Genomic DNA, 20,178 nt, shown 5'->3' on the forward strand with positions numbered 1-20,178 from the left:
TGTGAGTATCCCTGACGAAGTGCTGTTTAGCAGCAGGAAACGCGTTGGATGTAGCTGATGTGTGTGGAGTGGTGGAACCTTTTGTTTTCCTTGATGTGATAATAAATATACAGTGATGATTCAGCTCGGTCTATGATTGCTTATTTTTCGCCATTGTGGTATTGCTATATATATATATATATATATATATATATATATATATATATATATATATATATATATATATATACATATATAAAAACACTATATCATGCTGGTATTGATATTTAAAACTAGCTAGGGTAAGGCAACCTAAGGCTTAGCATTAGGGCATAGTGTAAGGGTTAGGATTAGCATCAGGGTTAGTCTTTGTGGCTTCAGACTTCATCACTGCTTAACACTATCTATTGATAAAAAAAAAAAACTCTGTGCACATGATGTATTATTTATTTATGTGGCTGGTACAAATAATACAGCAGTGACCCCCCCACGGTCCCCCCAACATCACACACAGATTCATTCCCAATCCCACCATCATAGACTCTAGAGCAATATCACTGCACAACCTTCTATCCATAATCCATCCAGATTCATTCCAGCATGACATCACATGACATTTTCCTAGCTAGGCTAATTCCAATCCAATTCTTATCCTACCGTAACCGACCGTAAAACGTCCGTATTGAATTTGTAACCTAACCTGCTGTCCTGTGCTGCTGCTCGTCTCTAGTCTCGACTCGTCTTCACTCTTCTTCTCACTCAGTTGCCTGGGCTGGTCGGTCAAGGGTTCTTCTGGACTGGTGATGACCTGTGCAGCACGGGCGGGCAGCGGGCTCAGTCACACCTCCTCACGTGGCTGGGCTGTCTGTGTCACGTAATGTTCCCTCTCACTCAGTCAGAGAGTGACGTGTTGTGATTGTGACATGTCATCACCAGGTTGGACCGGCAGCCAGTCAGTCAGATGAGTCAGCCACTACTCAGTGGCAGGTGCTGCGCAACTTAGGCAACTCACAGACATTCTGACCCCCCGGTTTAACTACTCAATCTCAAACAACAATATTGTTTTTGTTTATCATAATCATTATATGTCATTATTTATGTCGCGACTCGTGGCGGTGTGAATGGATCAAATTAAAAAAAAGAAAAAAAATACTTTAATTTTTTTTTGCCATAGATAGGGCAGCAGCAGTCCGACTGCTCAGCTGAGCGCCCTCCTTCTGATGCGCCCTATTACAAAACGCCGGCCATTGGCTATGTTTTTATTAGGTGTTTATTTATACCCCCTTTCTGTATTGTTCTTTTGTCTTGTTCTCCCTTCATTTATATGTGGTGTATATGTTCCATCGTCCAGGCCTCTGGCGGGGGAACAGTTCTATACATGTTGATCTTAAGTGTAGAAATAGTAAGGGGAGCAACTGTGTTCATCTGTGTTTATTCCGTCAGATGGCTAAATGTATATAGTAGCAGACAATAAAGAAGGAAATCATATATAGAATAATCAAAGGCATTACATTTTACAGCAATAGCTACTATCCATTTATTATCTGGGCCTCTGTCGTGGGTGACGGAAGATAGTATGAGGTGTAAAAAGATCTTTGCCTTTCAGTATATAACTGGGTCTAAAATAGCAATCTACTGCTTCAACTATCTATTTGATAAGACAAATGTGTGTGATGACAGCTAAAAAATAAAATCTGTGTTTCCCACTTGATGTTATAAGACCATAAACAAACAAGATAAATCTACTAACAAGAAGAGTTAACATTGAATGAAACTGCACGTGAAAAACTACAAAGGAGAGACATAGAATAATTGGAGTCCATAGTCCCTAATATTCAAGCCCGTAGGCCCTCATCAAGGTATAGTAGTTCAGCTATAAGAGGCATTAATGGTTAAATAATAACATGGCTCAAAGTGATTAGTCAGGACATGATGGGAGCAGTGTAGGTTATCATATGCGTGAGAGCGAGATCTCTTACGTTATGCTCATGGCTAGTTCAGATGACTCCTGCTTTAGCTTCTCTGCTCAGCTCGTCTCCACCAATCCAGCAAATAGAACTGATTCCTGGTGAATAGATCTCCAAGGAGTCCGTGACTTCCTGACTTGAGGCAAGAGGTTTGCAGACTGAGCAAGGTTTCCTTTTTAATAAAAGTTAAGGGTTTGCCCTTATTCACTCTTCCATTGTTATGTGCGATATTTGCCTCCTCTATGTTGTACCAGGATTGTGCATCCCTCTGATCAGGTGTCAAGGTAAGTAGCCAGGGACATTCACAAACAGCCGATAATGGATAGGCAGGTTTTCACTCCTCAGGAATCCGGATCAGGACAGATTGTATGCCACATCTTTGGATAATGGGCTCAGCATCAATTATCCCTTCAGGTTTAGGGACTGTCACCTGCAAGTGTGTGCGTTCCATGAAGCACAGAAGGCGGTCAAATCTGCTAGACATCTGCAGCTCAGAATCGATCATGATGTTTTGTATGATCATATATTCTACCTCCATTTTCAGTGTATTATATAGAGAGAAGGAGAGTTGGAAGATATCTCCAGAAACCCGGTTGCCCACAGAGAAATTTCCTCTGTGGAGGCTGCCAAAAAATCTTACATAATCTGGCCTGGGAGACACTATATTGCACAATATAGATATTGCCCTTGCCAGCAAACTCTCCCCTTTCAGATGAAGTAAAATTCTGTGCTGGATGGCATTAAATTATTTTGATTACACAGCGGTATGTAATTCAATCTGCCAGAGCTCTCAGTTTTGCGGCCATCTTCGGTCTTAGCCCGGATACGCCCCCCATTTACTTTTATTCTAGTCCTTACACTTAACTTCAATTCTCCAGTCATGCTAACTTTTTTACAGCTGTTATGCTTGAGTGCAACACATAACTCACAACTATTAATTTGACAATGTTTGGAATGACCGCCCTATTTATTTAAAATATAGAGTGCGCCAAAGAGATGTCGGCCATGCTAAACATTCTCTGGTAATTCTTTATAACCTTGGACTTGTATTACCAGATTGAACTCTATTAATAGTGTGAGCTAGGTACAAAAAAAATTGTGTGAGTGCCTTATGGCTAGAGCGCCAATTGAAGAAAGTTCAAACTCCCAAAAAATTAGTTTTGAAGTAGGAGGCTGAAGCATGGTGTATTTAAATTTCAGTGCTACATTAAAAAGTAAGTTATAGTGCATCTTTAAAAAAACAAAGACCAGATATTATGTTTCTGCAAGAACTACACTTAAAAGCAGGTGAAATTGATAAACTAAAGGTAAACTGGATAAAAGAAATGATAGCAACACCATGTGATAAATGAAGTCAGGGGGTAGCCATCTTATTTAATAAATGCCTGGACTATGAGATAATAAAATATGAATCGGACCAGGTAGGACGTTATATTATTATACAGGCTCAGATATTGAAGACTAGATGGTCATTTTGTTATGTATACGGACCTAATAAACTTGATAAGGAATTTTGGTGCAAGTTGGAAAAAAAAACTACTACCCCTGCGGGGACAAAATTTGATAATTATGGGGGATTTTAATATAACAATGGACCCTGGTATGGATAGATTTGGACAAACAAATAGACAAGTTAATGCACAAGAATCAAAGTTTTTTAGGAATTTTACTAAAATATTAAAGGTGAAAGATAGTTGGAGGCTACAGCATCCTGACGAACAGAAATTTTCTTGTGAGTCTAGAGCCTATAAAAATATCTCCAGAATAGACTTGTTTTTAGTAGAAAAGGCACTGTTAAACTGGGATATGGACTCTCGAATTAATGAGATCCTTCTCTCAGACCATGTGATTATTGGTCTGAATATTATGTTAAAAAGAAAAAATGACTTAAAATAATTTCTGGTTTCCAAAGTTTATGAGTAATATTATTCAATTATGTAATTGGCTGACCAATAAGTGGAAAGATTACTTGAAAACAAATTCCACATACAGTGAGAACCCCAAGATTTTATGGGTGGCAGGCAAAGCTGTACTTAGGGGGGGAGATTGTGGCATATATGTGCAAGTTAAAAAAGAAGAATCGGGCTAGGGAATTACAATTAGCGAGCCAACTAAAAAATGCTTATAATCACTATTTAAATAACCATCAGGTAAATACATGGAATAAGTATACTCAGGCAAAGGTAGAAAGAGAAGTCTTTCTGAAACAAAAATGGGCTATGGAAGGCTTAAGGAATAGGGCATTTTTTGAGGGACACAAAGGGATTTCAGCTATGTATCTCTCAAAATTGGTTCATTTAAAAAAAAATATAAGAATACAATCGCCAATATAAGGGAAGGAGATAAAAATTATACTCAGGCCTCAGAAATCAGACAAGCATTCTTTAGATTCTACCAAAAGTTACACTCATCAGAACCGATAGAGGAAGGAGAGAAGGAGAGATTCTGACAAAAGATTAAAGTACCAAAAATATCTGTGGTAGCATTACAAACTATAAATCAACAAATTACGGAGGCAGAAGTCTTGACGGTAATTAAAAAGATAAAAATCAATAAAGCTGCTGGCCCAGATGGTCTTCCCACAGAATTTTATAAAATTGTTAAACAAGAGGTGTCGGGAATATTAGTTAAATTTTTTAATGAATATTATGTTAAGAATATTATGCTGACTCTACAGTTACTTTAATACATAAGAAAGGTAAACATCGGGAAGAATTAGGCTCTTACGAACCTATATCACTCCTGATGACAATCATAGCAGAAAGGTTAAAAAAAGCGTTGAAGGAGATTATACATACAGACCAGGCAGGATTTATGCCAGGCAGGAATGTTGTGAGAAATATTCGACATGTACTATTAACTCTGGAGTATTAATACAATAAAAACCAGAGAACTAAGAAACAAAAAAGGGGAGATATGGCACTGTTAGCGATAGACGCAGAGAAAGCGTTCAACGCTATTAACTGGGACCACTTATTCATGGCTTTAACTAAGTTGGCATTCAAGGTAACTTACTTAATATGATTAAACTTATATAAAATAAGCCTAGATCACAACTGTTGGTAAATTCCGAACTCTCGCAACATATTACCTTGCATTAGGGGACACGGCAAGAATGCCCACTATCGCCATTGTTGTTTAACATTTCGCTGGAACCCCTGGCAATTTACCTGAGGAAAGAATTGGAAGGTATCAAACTTGGTAAGCAGAAAGTAGTAGTTTTGTTATACGCGGATGATATAATTCTGTTTCTATATAATATGTCTAAAAGTATTCCGAAATGTTTAGAAATGATAAATAACTATAGTAAATTCTCGGGGTATAAAATTAATATGAAAAAGTGAGAAATACTTTGGATTTCTAAAAATGATAATAGCTATAGAAATCATGGATTCCAAGAAGTCCAGTATATAAAATATCTTGGTCTTAACCTGATTAAAAATCCCAGTGAATGGTATCATCTTAATTTTAAGGAAGTATTGGGTAAATTGCCGGAGGAGCTAGCGAGATGGAAAATTTATAATCTCTCATTATCAGCAAAGATCATGTTAATTAAAACAATTGTTTTCCCAAAATTCTTGTTTTTATTAAAAAACTTAGCTTTGTTTATAACAAGGGCGGACTTACGCAAATATAATAATATTATAGCACAATTTTTGTGGAATAATAAGAAACCCCGTCTAGCAGTAAATAAGTTGATACAGCATAAAAAAGAAGGGGGCCTTGCGCTCCCGTGTCTTAAATATTATAATTGGATAACAATGGTAAGATTTGCAGTAGACTGGCTGACGGAAGGAAATTACGTAACATATTACAATTTAGAATCAGAAATAATTGCCCCATTTGATCTTAAGGTGGTCCTACACCTTGAACGAAAGAAAGTGCCAAGTAATATCAGTGATATGGTGACCTTTGCTAATATTATTGCGGCATGGCAAACATATTGTACGGCAATGAATAGTCAATTCCAAGTTTCACAATACTGCCCGATAGTTGACATGGCAGACTTTACACCAGGTATCTATGATCAGACTTTTAAAGAATGGAAAAGGAAGGATCTAATTTATTTTATACAGCTTAAACAAGAGGGCGTAAATGGTATGCAATCATTTGGAGAGATTGCAGTGAAATTTCAGTTACCAATGAGGAATTTTTATGCATATCTGCAGAGCAGGAGTTACGATTACCAGCATTGCCATTTATATGGTAGGGATTGGGACTGGCAGGAAATAGAATCCGGTCTTTAACTATATAGAGGTGGGATAAGATTAATTGCAGTATAGTATAACCTACTAATGGCCAAATTAGGGGCCAACCATATAGACAAGATTAAAGGATATTTGAATATGTTTTTCCCCCAGATTCAGCGACAGGATATACAAAACTGTCTTAGTAATTTGGAAGTATCTACAGGTGTTTGTAGCTGGAAGGAATCACAGTTTAAACTATTGAACAATTTCTATTTAACCCCTGACAGAATAAATAGATGGACAAATATAGCGCAACAACGTAAATGTTATAAATGCAAGGCAGAAAGGGCGGATATTATGCACTGTTTGTGGGACTGCCTGAAAATTAAACAGTTCTGGGGTAAAGTGAAATATTGGCTTAATAAATTAATACGCGTCAAAATCTCTCTGTCACCAATAAATGCTTTCCTCCTCTTTGACAAATGCGGGAATAAAGGCGATAAACAGTTGATAAATACGACTATTATGGCAGCACGTAATATAATATTTAGAAAATGGAAGGCTGTGGAAGCCGCCAGACTAAATGAACTGGTAAACTCTATGAAAACTCAAATGTCCATTGAATTACTTGACATTAATTCTTTCACAGAGAAACAACTAAAAATCTTTTTCTCTGTTCCGTTGAGGGCGGGGCTGACAGACACACTGCACGCTGCACAGCTCCACGGTGGCTATGAGTCACCCAACCAAGAAACCGTTCCCCACGGCTACCTCCCGTTTACCCAGCCTGGTCCTGGGATTGTCGGGGATAGAGGCTTGCGTCTGAAGCCGTAGCTACGGAAGTCCTCCTGTTGACGGTTGTTGCCCGGTGGTAAGGAAACACATCCCACGCCAAAGGGTTATAGGAGAAGAACCTGGGTCAGATCCGCCCAGCGGTTTAGCCTTGGAGCTCAAGAGCTGGAGAGGATTGGTGGGAGCTGTCCGGTCTCTTGCTTGTTACAGCCGCTGGTAGGTCGGGGCTGCTGCCCGGTGGAGGGATTCGTGGGTGGCACCCCCTCCTCGCGATGAAGAGCTCTAGACGACAGTTACAGTTACCCGCTAGTTTGTGAGGCTCCGGTCTGTCCTCAGTTACCCCGAAGCAGTGGTGCACAAAGGAGCTGTTGTTTGATTCGCATGCTGGGAAATTACAGTAATATGAGACAGCTCTTAATTATAAAGAGCAAGTTTACCCGATGTTAAGTCAAATTTAAAGAAGTGAGTTAACCATTATCTACCTAGAGATCACGAACAGGTACATTTCTTTTTTCTTAAAAAAACAAAAAAAAGTCTTTAGGTTGTGGATTGCTGTTCATAATACCTGGTGCAGCTGTTTTTCTTTTTGTTTGTTTTTTCTCTGGCTTCCTCTAAGAATCTTGTGTCTAATATCCAAGAACTTAATATCATCATTGGACACTTTGGGTTTTTTTTTCTTTCTTTTTTTTGTTAAACTTACCTGGATGCTGCAATTAGGCTGTCCCTAATATTCTGGGAAGTCTCTGTCTTTTTTTTTTTTTTTTTTTTTTAGGGTCCTCCTGTCCCCATTAAGAATTTGATTTACAAGATTTCAGAACTTTGCTTTATTTTTTGGACGGATTGTGTTTCTGCTACTCAATTGATATTTGCTACATATATATAATATTCTCATATGCAGTATTAAACCTAGCCTTTTTCCTGTGATTCCCTACTTTAGTGGTTTAGAGGTTGTTTTTTTTTTCTTTTTTTTTCTTTTTTCTCCTCTTCCCAGGTATATGTTTCAAACAATATCGGCTAGATTTGGTGTTTTGTCGGTAACGACCCGAAAAACTAACGCCGGCTTTTTTCTGGCCGCACCATAAAAATAACTCTGGTATTGAGAGACCACATAAAGGCTGCGTTAGGCTCCAAAAAAGGAGCGTAGAGCATTTTTAACGCAGCTTCAACTCTCCATACCAGAGTTGCTTACGGACGCGGCCAGCCTCAAAAACGTGCTCGTGCACGATTCCCCCATAGGAAACAATGGGGCTGTTTGAGCTGAAAAAAAAACAAACACCTGCAAAAAAGCCGCGTTCAGCTCCTAACGCAGCCCCATTGTTTGCTATGCGGTAACCCTTCCTACGTCTGCACTTAACACTCTAACATGTACCCCGAGTCTAAACACCCCTAACCTTACACTTATTAACCCCTAATCTGCCGCCCCCCGCTATCGCTGACCCCTGCATATTATTATTAACCCCTAATCTGCCACTCCGTAAACCGCCGCTACTTACATTATCCTTATGTACCCCTAATCTGCTGCCCTAACATCGCCGACCCCTATATTATATTTATTAACCCCTAATCTGCCCCCCACAACGTCGCCTCCACCTGCCTACACTTATTAACCCCTAATCTGCCGACCGGACCTGAGCGCTACTATAATAAAGTTATTAACCCCTAATCCGCCTCACTAACCCTATCATAAATAGTATTAACCCCTAATCTGCCCTCCCTAACATCGCCGACACCTAACTTCAAACATTAACCCCTAATCTGCCGACTGGAGCTCACCGCTATTCTAATAAATGTATTAACCCCTAAAGCTAAGTCTAACCCTAACACTAACACCCCCCTAAATTAAATATAATTTAAATCTAACGAAATTAATTAACTCTTATTAAATAAATTATTCCTATTTAAAGCTAAATACTTACCTGTAAAATAAATCCTAATATAGCTACAATATAAATTATAATTATATTATAGCTATTTTAGGATTTATATTTATTTTACAGGTAACTTTGTATTTATTTTAACCAGGTACAATAGCTATTAAATAGTTAAGAACTATTTAATAGCTAAAATAGTTAAAATAATTACAAATTTACCTGTAAAAGAAATCCTAACCTAAGTTACAATTAAACCTAACACTAGACTATCAATAAATGAATTAAATAAACTACCTACAATTACCTACAATTAACCTAACACTACACTATCAATAAATTAATTAAATACAATTGAGCTTGCATTCTATTGGCTGATCGGAACAGCCAATAGAATGCGAGCTCAATCTGATTGGCTGATCGGATCAGCCAATCGGATTGAACTTGATTCTGATTGGCTGATTCCATCAGCCAATCAGAATATTCCTACCTTAATTCCGATTTGCTGATAGAATCCTATCAGCCAATCGGAATTCGAGGGACGCCATCTTGGATGACGTCATTTAAAGGAACCGTCATTCGTCGTTCAGTCGTCGGCCAGGATGGATGTTCCGCGGTGGAGGTCTTCAGGATGCTGCCGCTTCGCTCCGGATGGATGCCGCTTGGATGAAGACTTCAATCGGATGGAAGACCTCTTCTGCCCCGCTTGGATGAAGACTTCAGCCGGATCATGGACCTCTTCAGCCCCCCGCTTGGGCTTGGATCAGGACATCGGAGGAGCTCTTCTGGACGGATCGGTGTGATACCCGGTGAGGTGAAGACAAGGTAGGATGATCTTCAGGGGCTTAGTGTTAGGTTTATTTAAGGGGGGTTTGGGTTAGATAAGGGGTATGTGGGTGGTGGGTTGTAATGTTGGGGGTCTTGGGTATTGTATGTTTTTTTTTACAGGCAAAAGAGCTGTATTTCTTGGGGCATGCCCCGCAAAGGACCCTGTTCATGGCTGGTAAGGTAAAAGAGCTTTGAACTTTAGTAATTTAGAATAGGGTAGGGCATTTTTTTTATTTTGGGGGGCTTTGTTATTTTATTAGGGGGCTTAGAGTAGGTGTAATTAGTTTAAAATTGTTGTAATATTTTTCTTATGTTTGTAAATATTTTTTTATTTTTTGTAACTTAGTTCTTTTTTATTTTTTGTACTTTAGCTAGTTTATTTAATTGTATTTATTTGTAGCAATTGTATTTAATTAATTTATTGATAGTGTAGTGTTAGGTTAATTGTAGATAATTGTAGGTAGTTTATTTAATTAATTTATTGATAGTGTAGTGTTAGGTTTAATTGTAACTTAGGTTAGGATTTCTTTTACAGGTAAATTTGTAATTATTTTAACTATTTTAGCTATTAAATAGTTCTTAACTATTTAATAGCTATTGTACCTGGTTAAAATAAATACAAAGTTACCTGTAAAATAAATATAAATCCTAAAATAGCTATACTATAATTATAATTTATATTGTAGCTATATTAGGATTTATTTTACAGGTAAGTATTTAGCTTTAAATAGGAATAATTTATTTAATAAGAGTTAATTAATTTCGTTAGATTTAAATTATATTTAACTTAGGGGGGTGTTAGTGTTAGGGTTAGACTTAGCTTTAGGGGTTAATACATTTATTAGAATAGCGGTAAGCTCCGGTCGGCAGATTAGGGGTTAATAATTGAAGTTAGGTGTCGGCGATTTTAGGGAGGGCAGATTAGGGGTTAATACTATTTATTATAGGGTTAGTGAGGCGGATTAGGGGTTAATAACTTTATTATAGTAGCGCTCAGGTCCGGTCGGCAGATTAGGGGTTAATAAGTGTAGGCAGGTGGAGGCGACGTTGAGGGGGGCAGATTAGGGGTTAATAAATATAATATAGGGGTCGGCGGTGTTAGGGACAGCAGATTAGGGGTACATAAGGATAACGTAGGTGGCGGCGCTTTGCGGTCGGCAGATTAGGGGTTAATAAGTGTAGGTAGGTGGATGCGACGTTGTGGGGGGCAGGTTAGGGGTTAATAAATATAATACAGGGGTCGGCGGTGTTAGGGGCAGGAGATTAGGGGTACATAAGGATAACGTAGGTGGCGGCCGGCAGATTAGGGGTTAAAAAAAATTATTCGAGTGTCAGCGATGTGGGGGGACCTCGGTTTAGGGGTACATAGGTAGTTTATGGGTGTTAGTGTACTTTAGAGTACAGTAGTTAAGAGCTTTATAAACCGGCGTTAGCCCAGAAAGCTCTTAACTACTGACTTTTTTCCTGCGGCTGGAGTTTTGTCGTTAGATGTCTAATGCTCACTTCAGAAACGACTCTAAATACCGGAGTTAGAAAGATCCCATTGAAAAGATAGGATACGCAATTTACGTAAGGGGATCTGCGGTATGGAAAAGTCGCGGATGAAAAGTGAGCGTTAGACCCTATTTTGAGTGACTCCAAATACCGGCGGTAGCCTAAAACCAGCGTTAGGAGCCTCTAACGCTGGTTTTCACGGCTAACGCCAAACTCCAAATCTAGGTCTATGTGTGATAATATAGCTAATGGTTATGGTTATGGTTATTTTACCTGATTTTCTGCCCAAAATCTGGAAATAATTTATTCCTTATCTTGTTTATTGCAGTATAATAAGTTCTGAATAACTTAAAGGACCAGTCAACACAGTAGATTTGCATAATCAACAAATGCAAGATAACAAGACAATGCACTAGCACTTAGTCTGAACTTCAAATGAGTAGTAGATTTTTTTTCTGACAATTTTAAAAGTTATGTATTTTTCCATTCCCACTGTACCATGTGACAGCCATCAGACAATTACAAATGCATACACATACCATGTGACAGCCATCAGCCATTCACAAATGCATACACACTTATTCTTGCACATGCTCAGTAGGAGCTGGTGACTCAAAAAGTTTAAATATAAAACGACTGTGCACATTTTGTTAATGGAAGTAAATTGGAAAGTTGTTTAAAATGGCATGCTCTATCTGAATAATGAAAGTTTAATTTTGATTGAGTGTCCCTTTAACATGGTTGGGGTTGCTATTTCCTCCTGTCTAGAGTTTAAAATATATTAAGGTTCAGGAATAAGGCTCTGAACACACATTTATTTAGCACACAAAAAAAGAGGAAAAAAAAGAAGGTAAAAAAATTAAAAAAGAGGGAACAAAAAACACACACACAAAAAAAAAGGATTTTTTTCACGGTTTATAAAACTCATAGCTAGAAAGTGTTTTAGTTCTAGCTAAATCACTTGTATGTGAACTCACAGTTTAATTCACAGTTTAAAATTTAATTGCACGGTCAGTACTTATTTTAACTTTTCTAAGCTCATGGAAAGGTACATTTCACAGGTGAAACAAAATTCTCCTATAATGCCGTCAAAAATTAAAAACAGGAGGAATAAGAACATAGAGGTTTCCTCTGAAATTTCTACAGATACGTCCTTATCCACTTTGGATACACAATCCTTAGTGTCTCAACTATCAGCCATGTTTACTCCCCAGTTTGATACTATTAAAAAAGAGCTTAATAATATATCATCTGAGATTGTATCTTTGGCAAACGAAGTTAAGCAATTTTCGGTAAAAATGAATGAGGCTGAGGGTAGAATCTCTGATTTAGAGGACTTAGTTAATACCCAAGAAAGTATAGTACTAAAACAGGACTCTAAGATATTTAATTTACAATTGCGCCTGGAGGATCTTGAAGATCGCTCCAGGTGCAATAATATTAGAATTGTTGGTCTTCCAAAAACTTCCCAGTTTGAGGATCTTCTGAAATTCACTTCTTTTTCACTCCCCCAAGCATTAGGTGTTCCCCCACACCAGCTTCCATTGATAGTAGAAAGGGCACATAGGGTAGGTACCAGAAAACCTCCCCCAGGTAGTCATCATTGAAGTAGAATGTGTATTTTCAAGCTATTGAGGTATCAGGACAAAGTGGAACTCTTGAAATTATATAGGAAAAACGAGTCATTTATATTTGACAATAATAAACTCCTATTATTTCAAGACTTCTCTCTTGAAACCTCTGCCAAGAGGAAATTAATGACACCGTTCTGCACATCCTACAAAATGGTCTCAAAGCATGGATAACTTACCCTGTTAAGATAATTGTGGAAGATAAAGATACTAGGCGGATAATCAATAATAGCCAAGACGCTCAGGAATTTATTGACATTATCTAGTATTAAGGGTATTCTTTATTCTAAAATACATTATAAAGTTTACATGGGTATAGTTACACTATCCAGTAAAATAATTGGTATAGTAAGGTTTTACTCTGCCAGTGTTTTGTTTTTTTTACTTTTTGATTAAAAACTGGTTTAGGCTAATCATATTCTGTATAATAATGAATCAGCTCAGGTTGTTTTTTAATGTACAATTTATAGGAAATATTAATGTGTTTGTTTTTTTTTTCTCCCTCTCTCTCTCCCCCCGCCCCCTGCCTTTTAGTCCTGATCTTTTTTTATCATCTAGCTGTTAGTGGTTTTAGAACTAGATGTTGGTGATTACAGCCAAGATTAATATTCTTTCATGGAATGTGGGGGGGTATACTTCCCCTAGAAAGCGTAAACTTATTATCAAATACTTAGTTGTAATGCTTCAGGAAACACATCTTAAGGCGATAGAATTGCCTAAATTAAGATGTAAATGGGTAGGGTAACTAGTAGCACCACTGGCAGTTAAGAGGAAATCTGGAGTAGCAATTCTCTTTCATAAAAATCTAGACTATAAAATAATTAATACCCAAGCTGATCCAGAAGGAAGATATATTATTCTGCATGTACAGCTGAATGGTTGCAATTATATCCTTATTAATGTGTCTACGGCCCGAATGCCTTCTCGCCAGTCTTTTGGGATAATATTAAACATAAAATATTCCCCTTTACTGAAGGGAATTTAATACTAGGGGGAGATTTTAACATGTCCATCTGTCCTGAGCTGGATAGATTATCATTAAAAAATGTCAGGGTATATAACAAAACTGCAAAATATTTTAATTTTTTTTGCCATGAACTAAGTTTAGTAGATATCTGGAGATTAAAAAACCCCGATTTACGAAGCTTTACTTGTGAATCAAAAGTTCACAAAACTTTTTCCAGAATAGATATTTTATTTATTTCTAAACCATTAGCTGCTTGTAGAACGGAGGCTAGTATTAATGATATTGTGATATCAGATCATGCGACAATTTCAGTTACTTCGTTGGCAACAGCCTCCCCGAAGAGTCAAGCTCCGCCCTTCTTCTTCCCTCGTTTTCTAGTAAATAACCCGATATTCATTAATTGCTTAAAACAGAAGTGGAAGGATTATACTACATTTAATATTGCCTAATTCAATAAAATTGAGACTTTCTGGGAAGCCATGAAAGCGGTAATGAGGGGGGAAATTAAACTATTCCTCTATACTTGGAGGAAAAAAGCTTTGGCTTTTGAATTGCAGCTAGTTTTTAGAAGTTATTATATGTATAGATCCCCTAGTAATTGGGATAAGTACTGTAAGGCTAGAAGAGAAAGGGACATTTTTTTAAGGCAAAGATCTCATGAAGAAGATCAATCACCAGTTTAGAGGAATCTATGGCAACTCGGCTAAATTTTTGGCCAAACTAGTAAAAATCAGGAAAAATAAAAATCTTATTCTAGCTATTAAAGATAAAAATGTAACGTATACTGACTCTGATGATATTAATAAAGTGTTTTTAAGGTTTTTCAACAATTATATGCAGAAACAGAGGTAAATTTGGATAATTTCTCAAGTTTTTGGACTAAAATTAAAATACCTAGTATTTCAGATGAGGAACTTCAAGCTTTAAATCAACCAATTGCAGTGGAAGATATTTTAGAAGCTATTCAATTAGCGAGTAGTAATAAGGCTCCAAGACCAGACGGTATTCCAGTAGAATTCTATAAAATATTGTCTGAAGAAATAAAAATCCCATTAGTCAGTTTAATTTTTATTTTTACTCAGGAAATGAAATGTCAAGTTACTTTACAGCAGCATGTATTTCATTAATTTTAAAAAAAGGTAAAGATCCTTTAGATCCGGGGGCATACAGACCCATTTCAGTTCTCAACGCAGATTATAAGATATTGGCATCTATTATATCTTCCAGATTAGTGGTACTCCTGGATAAAATCATTCACCCTGATCAGACAGGATTTATGTTGGATTATGTCTGGAACCTGGATCATAGTAAAGATGAGTATATAAAGTATAGGGAAGGAGCTATACTCACTGTTGATGCAGAAAAAGCATTTGATGCAATTAATTGGAATTACCTATTTACAGCAGTAGAGAAATTTGGATTTAGAAATCAATTTCTTCAATTCATTCGAAATCTCTATAAATCCCCTATATCATATTTATGTGTTAATGGTTCTCTATCCCCTAAGATCGATTTAAAGAGAGGGACCCGGCAGGGATGCCCCCTCTCTCCTTTACTTTTTAACTTGGCATTGGAACCATTTGCTATTTGGTTGAGGGATAATCTATCGGGAATACTAATGGGTTCTTATTTGTTAAAAATACTACTGTATGCAGATGATCTGCTTATTTTTCTGGATAATGTATATAAAGCTATCCCTCAAATTCTGCGGCCTTTTCATTTTTTTTCTTCTTTTTCAGGATATAAGATTATCTACAATAAAAGTGAATTATTAGTACTCTTGGAACGGAGATTTAAGATATTTCAGCATCCATTTAAAATGGTGAATTCTTTTCGATACTTGGGTATAGTTTTACATAGAAACCCAGAAAAATGGTATAAGCTGAATTACGGTTCAATATTGCAGAAAATTAAGTCCGATTTAGATTCTTGGTCGTCATTATTAATCTCTTTGTCAGCAAGGGTCAATTTGATAAAAACTATTGTTTTTCCTCGAATATTATATTTGTTTCAAAATCTTCCTTTATTACTATCGAATAAATATATTTTGGATCTACAGGGCCGACAGGCAGCGGGGCTGGCTCTCCCAGATCTAAGATTATATAATTGGGCTGCTTTAGCCAAGATTGCCTTAGAATGGATTACAGAATTAAAACAATTTATATCTCTAGATCTAGAGGCATTTTTAGTAATACCATTTTCATTAAAGGCTATCTTACATTGTCTGGTAAAGAAATTGCCTCTGAACATTGTCAAACTGATTTCTATAAAAAACATTATTATTGCATGGCAGAAAATCTGTAATCTACTTAAAGTGTCTCCAGCATTTTCTGAGTTTCTTCCCATAGTGGGTAACCCAGAATTTATCCCTGGCATATCTCAAGAAGTCTTTAGAAGATGGGCGGAGCTTGGATTATGCTATGTTTGTCAATTTTTTTGCTCCAATTTATTAATGACGTCAGAAGCTCTATTTCAAAAGTTTAGTCTCCCGAGATCAAATTTATATGCCTATTTTCAGTTACGATATTTAGTTTTTTCCCAGAAATGGGATGCTGAAGCTTTGTCTGATTGGTCTGATATCTTGAATATAATACGCAGATTCTCTTTAGGGTCTACTTCAATATCCCTGATATATGATATCATGTTGGCCAAGCAGGGGGAATTATATGTAAACAAATGATATCATTTCTAGATGAGGTATTTCCCAAATTTGGAGGAGAATAGGATTAACCAAAGTTTTGTGATGGCAGATAAGTTATTGGTATCAATATCATAGAGAGAATCACATATGAAACGTATTAATATTTATTATTTTTCACCGGATAGAATGTCTAGATTTCATCCCCCACAAAGTTTTTCCTGTTCTCGTTGCTCTTTTCCCAAAGCAGATATTTTACATCTATTTTGGTCCTGACCGAAAATACAGCAATTGTGGCAAAAGATTTGGTACTGGTATAGTAAACTTTATCAAGATTATAATCCTTGCACAGCAGAGGATATATTTTTTCTCACATGTTCTGACCTTAGGTCTAAAAGAATGATTAAAGTCTTAAATACTATTATTCTTATTACAAGATATTTAATATTGAAAAGCTGGAAAGATCATGTGGCACCAAGTTTTTCATTATTTCTTAAAGAAATACAATATCAGATATTATTTGAATCTTATTATACGATTTTCTTAGCAGAACCCAGGATAAGAATCTTCCTTCTGGACTGGCTCCCACTGGTTAAATCTTATACACTCCCAATTCAAAGACTTATTTTATTCCCCTTCATAAATTCTGTCTCCTTTGCTCAGCTTGTGTTATCCAACTTATTTCTTTAACATGGTTGATAGGTCCTAGGGAGATTGATGTCTGACACCAGTAAGGTAGGTTTAGTCTGATTTAAAATGTAAAGGAAGGACTCTAAGTAATAAAGACAGGGGTTAATCTATAAGAGGAGGGTGGAAGGGATGGAGAGAATATTTTCCCCCTTTTTTTTTTTTTTCTTCGCTATAAAATTAAAGAAGTTAGCTATCTTCAGAACCGATTTATACAGAATGCTAATTACTCTCTTTAAAGAAGATATTTGCTTTTTATTATTATTATTTTCATTGTCGGTATTTGTAATTCTGTTAGTTAATTTCCTATTAGATTGTTTAGGTTTTTTGTGGTGGTTAGAAATAAAAGATATGAAAAACCCCGGTAAGGTATGCAGTTCAATACAGATGCTGTATATTGGCAAAATCTTTCTGAATATTTATAATTTTTTAATTGTGCCTGTTTTTTTGTTTTTTTTGTATAATACTTGACACTATGCCCTGCGTGGCGCAAGATCTGTATTTGGTTTTACTGTATCCTTTGCTGGTTATAAATAAAGTTTAAAAAAAAAATCTTTTTCTCTAAATGGATAAATATAATTAGGGAATGGCCCCTCACAGCGCAGATTCAATTTATCTATCCTTTGTGAAATGCCCCAGAATTCACACTACTAATATTAAAATAAATTCTCCCACAACAGTGGGGTGCTGGGGGTCAATAATGATAGGATGAGGTTTTATTTGGGGGTGAGAGAGGCGGGGGGGGATTTAATTTATGTTGTTTTGTATGGTATTATTTTTTGTTACAGTTAAAAAAGATACCCTCATAGGCATAAATGAATTGGTAAAAACGGAACTGATATGGGATAGCAATCATAAATTTATATGTTAGAAGTGTAAAAAATTTCATGGTATTGATGTTTAAGATGTGATGGAGCTGTGTCTCCAAATAAGATATGTGTAATGTTATTTTGTTTCCTGTCTGTATTTAAAATAAAAATAAAATAAAAGTTATAGTGCATCTTCATTACAACTGATGAATTAAACAACATCTAAAATATTGCTAACATTCAGTATCTGTTTATACAAAGCGGGAAAGTTTGCCATCACTTTAAGTGAGCCAATACATGATATCTCTCAAAGCAAATTAAAACTGCTAGGAATGTGGAAAGGCTATAATTACAACCATAACACTTATGAAATAATATTTGTACATTTTTATGATTGTAAAATATTTGCATTTTTCTTTTACTAGGGTAGACTTGAAAAAAGGGTGGAAACCAGTTGGAAGGTAATAGATCACCCTTACAAATGCCTCCTCCAGGAAAAGTCTGAAATAGAACATGGTCGTTAAAGAAGGCAATAGAGACAAGGGCGATAGAAATCATAATGTCAAGATAAGCCAAGGTCAAGCCCCCGAAGAAAGTCCGAAAAAGGGTAAACCAATTTCAGGTCAAGAGGAAGCCAAGTTCAATCCAGAGAGTCAGTCCACAAAGATAAGTTTGCTAAGGATCAAAGCCAAAGCCAGGAGTCTGGAAGCCAGAAGACAACATGAAACACAACAACAGATAGAAGTGGGTTAAGGAGGAAAACAAGGAGATTCACAGAGTACAACTGGGGACTAAGATAGCTTGACACAGAGGTATCAGAATCATCAAGCACTGAGAAGTGGGACTGGTAAATTTTATAGCTTCAGTTACGATACCATTAAGATGTGCCCATGTACACTTCTATATCCTTCCAATAATTGACACAACTGATTCGACATCAGAGAGTCTAAAGCAACACATATTTTCACTCTCGCAAGGGCAACAAGACGTGACTGCAATCTCAGAATGACGCAAGGTCACCTAAAGATGTGAGAGTAACCATGCGACACCTAAGTGAGGTCTGCGTGCAACAGATGCTCACCTGTATACCCAATAGCATACATGGCATAGAGTGGTCTCTCTGAATAGAACTAAAACTGTCTCAGAAACCTTGCAGAAGTGAGCAAGGTGGTAGCAGTGGACCTGTTTAGTTCTTGAGGTGTGGTCTGTGTTTTTCATCCAAACCTCATACAAGCATGTGGAATTCATAAAGTCTGTTAAAGATCATAAAGCTGACAAGGTTTTTTTTTCCTTGAACTTTTTAAAGGTTTTATTTTGTGCATATGTTAGAGAGTATTGTTTTATTTTTATTTGTGTTTGTTTTATTATGAAACTTAGTAAGGTTTTGAAGAATTGTTTTGTGATGCTGGTGTCCTTGATAGAGGAATTTGTTCTGATGAATGAAAATTTGAATGGTTGGAAGATAGATGTGCCTCTATTGATTAAAATGGAGCTAATCTTGCAACTTGCAGCTGTGATGAGTGACAGTTTTTTATTTTTATAAATTACTTAATTGAATCTAGGCAATTTTGCCAAGTTGAGCCCAGTTAAAGGGACAGAAATGTCAAAATGAAAATTCTCATTGTTCAGATGCAGCATGCAATTTGAACCAACTTTCCAATTTACTTCTATAATTAATTTTACTTAGTTATTCTTTGTATCCTTTGTTAAAAAGTAATACAAGGTGAGTTCAGTAACGTGCACGTATCTTTAGCCCTCTGGTAGAAGTATTTGAAACACATTTATAGCAATGTTATACATAGTTGCAAACTCTACTGCAAGATGCACCTAGGGTTAATATTTAACAAAGGATGCCAAAAGAACTAAGCAAAAATTATAATAGAAGTAAATTGGAAATTTGTTTAAAATGTTGTGCTCTATCTAATCTGTGATTTTGACTTTACTGTCCTTTTAAAACGTTCCTTTTAACCATTGTTTTTCTTCCTCATCATCTGTGGGCTGATTTTGGGCAAGTGGGTATTAGGAACATTCCATATTGAAAACAGATACTCTAGATGAGATCTATTTGTGTGTCTTCCATGTAATTTATGTTGCAGGGCATGTTGTATTTGTCATGTGAGTATTAAGCAAATTTACAGGAAAATTGTCTACGAATGGTGACAGAAAAATCTATTTTGTGCATTATAGGATTTAACATGCAATACAGATCTAAATCATTCTGCTTCATCACTGCTTAGCATTCAAAATGATAAAACTTTTTAATATCTGCGACAATTGAATAGTCCAGTAATGTTCTCATGTCCCATTATCATCAAATGTTAGAAGCTA

Source organism: Bombina bombina, chromosome 7 (assembly GCF_027579735.1).
Source record: "Bombina bombina isolate aBomBom1 chromosome 7, aBomBom1.pri, whole genome shotgun sequence".
NCBI classification, from domain to species: domain Eukaryota; kingdom Metazoa; phylum Chordata; class Amphibia; order Anura; family Bombinatoridae; genus Bombina; species Bombina bombina.